The sequence below is a fragment of the Arachis ipaensis genome, chromosome B3 (assembly GCF_059453495.1).
Source record: "Arachis ipaensis isolate K30076 ecotype BB chromosome B3, ASM5945349v1, whole genome shotgun sequence".
In the NCBI taxonomy this organism is placed as follows: domain Eukaryota; kingdom Viridiplantae; phylum Streptophyta; class Magnoliopsida; order Fabales; family Fabaceae; genus Arachis; species Arachis ipaensis.
Window position 1 is genome coordinate 52,715,536 of NC_142438.1, and position 4,634 is coordinate 52,720,169.

General features: G+C 41.8%; 1 non-coding gene across 1 annotated transcript; it reads left to right on the top strand.

Annotated features, from left to right (window-relative positions):
- Positions 1-1,105: 1,105 nt before the first annotated feature.
- LOC148570647 (small nucleolar RNA R71) lies at positions 1,106-1,212 on the top strand. The gene has a single exon (XR_015908031.1). It is a non-coding gene; the product is annotated as a small nucleolar RNA R71 (small nucleolar RNA).
- Positions 1,213-4,634: the final 3,422 nt, after the last annotated feature.

Below are 4,634 nucleotides of genomic sequence, written 5' to 3' on the forward strand. Positions count from 1 at the left end.
TTACATGAAGGGATGCAAACATGTTGAGGAACTTTAAGTACATTCTCCTTTCTACACCACCCTTGAGTCTTTGGGGAAAGGGTGCATAAGGTTCAGAATCTCCTTCTCCCTTAACTCCTTCTTCTGTGTGGAGTTAGGTTCTTGGTCACCCCCTTCTTGCTTCTCTATTGGAATATCTTGAGAGTATTCTAAGGGTTTGTTCAGTTCTTCCTCAGTCCCCTTATCACTTATAGTGACCACCTTGCATTCTTCCCATCTTACTTTCCTTGCTTCACCTCTCGGATTTTTCTTTGTGTCACTTGAAAAGCTATCAGTAGGTTTGGGAATCTACTGAGAGAGGTATCCCACTTGAGACTCCAGCCTCTTGATGGTGTCTCCCTGGTTTTTTATATTAGCTCACACCTCCTCCTTGAACACTTTGTTATCTTGGATTTCCTTGCATATTCCTCCAAGTAGGGTCTCAATTCTGGAAAGTCTATCTTCAGATGGTGATGGTGAGTTGAGGTTGGAGGGGTAAGAAGGGCCATTTTGGTTTTGATATGAATGTTGAGAGGTATTGTTAGGTGAGTTTTGATATGGTCTCTGTGTGGAATGTTGGTGAGTTGCATTGTTGTTGGGGTTGTGACGTCTCTGATCTTGGCCTTGATCCTGTTGATTTCCCCACCCAAAGTTTGGGTGGTTCCTCCAACCAGGATTATAAGTTTTGGAGTATGGATCATGGGTCTGCCTAGGTGAGTTTTCAATATAGTTGGCTTGTTCCTGGTCACCCTCTTCCTCTACATTCACTCCTTCTTGAGCTGCTGATGAGGTGGTGACTGCTGCAACTTGTTTTCTTTCCATCTGCTTGGTAAGGTTAGCCAGTTGCTTGGTGATTATCTTGTTTTGAGCTAGCAGAGCGTCCATGTTGTTCAGCTCCATCACTCCTCGAGTGTTGCCCCTTTCAGAGGCATAGAAGTAGTCATTCTCAGCTACAGTCTCGATAACATATATGGCCTCTTCAATGGTCTTCTTCTTGTTCAGAGATCCCCCAGATGAGTGGTCTACTGCCTTCTTTGATTCATAAGAAAGATCCTCATAGAAGATGTGTAATTGCACCCATTCATTGAACATATCTGGCGGGCACCTTCTTGTCAAGTCCTTAAACCTCTCCCATGCTTCATAGAGAGTTTCACCATTATGTTGCCTGAAGGTTTGTACCTCAGCTCTCAACCTATTGATTCTTTGAGGAGGGTAGAATCTCGCCAAGAATTTTTTCACCACATCTTCCCAGGTTGTCAGACTCTCCTTCGGGAAGGATTCCAGCCATTTAGATGCTTTATCCTTGAGTGAAAAGAGAAACAAAAGCAGTCTATAAGTGTCAGGATGAACACCATTAGACTTCACAGTATCACATATCCTTAGGAAGGTGGTGAGATGTTGATTGGGGTCTTCTTGGGCGCTTCCTCCGAATGCACAGTTGTTCTGAACAAGGGTGATGAGCTGGGGTTTTAGCTCAAAGTTATTGGCATGTATGGTTGGCTTTTGGATGCTACTTCCACAGTTTCCTGGGTTTGGATTGATATAAGAGCCCAGAACTCTTCTCTCTTGCCCAGCATGATTTGCTGGTCCTTCTCTGGCATGGTTGTAAGCTTCTTCTTCATGGTGGTTCTCCACATTCTCCTCCATGTCTGGTTCAAAATACTCCTCCTCTTCCTCAGCACCAACGACTCTCTTTCCTCTTGCTTCCCTCCTTAATCTAAGGAAGGTCCTCTCAGGTTCAGAATCAAAGGAAGTTGAAGCCCTGCTTCTTCTACCTGTCATACAACCAACAAGGCAAAAGCAAGAAGGAGATAAATGCAGAAAGTACTCTAGTTAGAAATGCTGTTAGTGTGAGTGATGCAATATATCAAACAGTTAGTGGGTTAGTGAACTTATTTGTAAACAATGAAGAAAACACCACAGGCGGGTAAGGGGTAAAGGAAAGAAAATAGCTAAGACTGAAAGTAAATCACTCAAATGGAATTAAACAGAACAAAAGAAAAATGCTCAATCTAGTTATCCACCAATTTAATCATTGTTGATACAAAATCAATCCCTGGCAACGGCGCCATAAACTTGATGCACGAAAACTTGTCTTTCAACAAATTTCCCTTCGGCAAGTATACCGAATTATCGTCAAGTAAAAACTCACAATAGAGTGAGGTCGAATCCCACAGGGATTGATTGGTCAAGCAACTTTAATTAGAGGAATATTCTAGTTGAGCTAAGCAGAATTTGAGTTAAGAATTGCAAAAGATTAAATGGTGGGAAAGTAAATAACAGAAATTGTAAATACTGGAAATAAATGGCAGAATATAAATTGCAGAAAGTAAATTGCAAAATCTTAAATGGGAAATTGGGAAGATAAGCATAAAAGTAAATGGCAGAAAATAAAGAGAATGGGTAAGATCAGAAATGGGGGATTCATTAGGCTTAGGAGATGTTGTATTCTCCGGATCAAGTTCATCTTCATCTCTTCCTCAATCAATGCATTCATTGATCTCCTTGGCAATCTTAAGTGATTGGATCCCAATTCCTTGGTAACCCAATCTCTCTAAGATTGAACAATTACCCAATTCCTTGATTTAATTGCTCATGAGAAGAGATGAAGTTTGGTCACTGATTATACCACATACATTCCCAAATCAAAGTGTTGGTAGGATTATATGTCACTATATCCATCCAAATCCCAATTTGGTCCAGCATGAGAAAGCATTTCAAGCATGATCTCCTCATTCCTCTTCCAAGGTTCCGAGGAGATCCAATTATGGAAAGCTTCTCTTCCAAGATAGCTAACCAATTGGATGAAGAACGAAAGCTTTCTAGTAAAATCAAGAGAAAAGAAAGAAGAAGAATAATGAAAACTATTATTGATCCATCAATTACAACAGAGCTCCCTAACCTAATGAAAAGGGGTTTAGTTGTTCATAGCTCTGGGAATGGAAAGCAAAAATGAAAAGTACATTCTAAAAAATAGAAGTTGTAGAGAAAGTAAAATATACAGAGTGTAGTTCTCCAAAATGCCAAGCTTCTTTACCAGTTCAAAACTACCCCTATATATACTACTCTTCTGATCTTTTAGTTGGCTCTTCAAGTCTTGGATATGGGCCGTTGATCTTTAGTTGAAGCAGTTACAGACTTCATTGGGCTTAGCTTTGCTTGCAGAGAGAAAGTGAGTCAGGCATGGTAGCAAGTTAGTTAGGACGTTAGTGGCATTAACGTTAAGTGTAAATTTGAGTTTGAAAACATTAGTGACGATAACCTTTTTTACTAACGCTCCAAACCTAATTAACCCACGTTAACTTCAACGTTAGTGGCACTAACGTGACCACTAACGTTGGCTCTTGGTCCTTCGCAAACGTTATTGGAATTCACCATTTTTTCATAACGTTGCTCCTTGCTTCTTTTCCCCACGTTAGTGATCCACGTTAGTGTAACTAACATGGCCCTTAACATGGGTATGCCCAAGTTTCGAGAGCGTTAGTGACACTCACCTTTGTCACTAACGTTTCAAACGCCCCTTCTTCCCACGTTAGTGCCTCACGTTAATTGCATTAACGTGACCACAAACGTGGTGGTGATTGCCATCTCCATCGTTAGTGACAAAGGTGAGTGTCACTAACGTTGGTCTATCATTCCTTGCTCTACCTTACCCTTCACGTTAGTGGTCTTAACGTGACCACTAACGTGGGCAATATTGGCTTAGTCCAACATTAGTGACAAAGGTGAGTGTCACTAACGTTGGTGATTCCTTGCTCCTCCCACATTAGAGTTCATATTAATTGGATTAACGTGACTCTTAACGTGGCCAGGTGTGCCCTTTTGGAACGTTAGTGGCATTCACTTTTACCACTAACGTTGGAGCTCCCCTTTTCCTCCACGTTAGCTCCCACGCTAATGTAATTAATGTGGCAACTAACGTGGGCTATGATGGCTTTCGAAGGCGTTATTGGTGATCACTTTTTCCATTAACGCTGCAAACTTACTCCCATTCCACCTTAGTGGTGGTCACGTTAGTTAGACTAACGTGGCTGCTAACGTGGCTCTTCCTTGCTTCCTTTGTCATGAAATCAAGCAAATAAAGTGCATCAAAGCTTGGTTCTTAATCATGAGACCATGCATCATCCATTCTATCATTCAATTCTTGCAAAATTCTCACGAAATCATGTAAAGTTCACACTGTTTGCTTGAATCAAGGTATAAGTGTATTTTTACCAAAACTTGCTTATTTACTAAGAAAATGCATGAAACTACCCTAAAACAGTAAACAAAAGGTCAGTGAAACTGACCAAGATGCCCTGGCATCAACGCGTGACTTGAATTGTGCTATTGGCGCGGAGGCAGCCTCACACACGCACAACTCTCTCTTCAATTCGCACATTTGCCAAAATTTGGGGTGAAGCGTGCGCGTCAGGGACGCGTACGCATGAATGGCCTGAATTGGAAAACGACGCATACATATTAGGGATGTGTATGCGTGATAGGGCTTATGCTTCCAGCACAATTCCAGTCCCACTCCTTCATAACTCTCTGGCCATACACCCATTTACGCCGATTTGTAGGGTCACGCGTACGCGTGGATGGCTGATTTTTCAAGTGACGCGGACGCGTCAGGG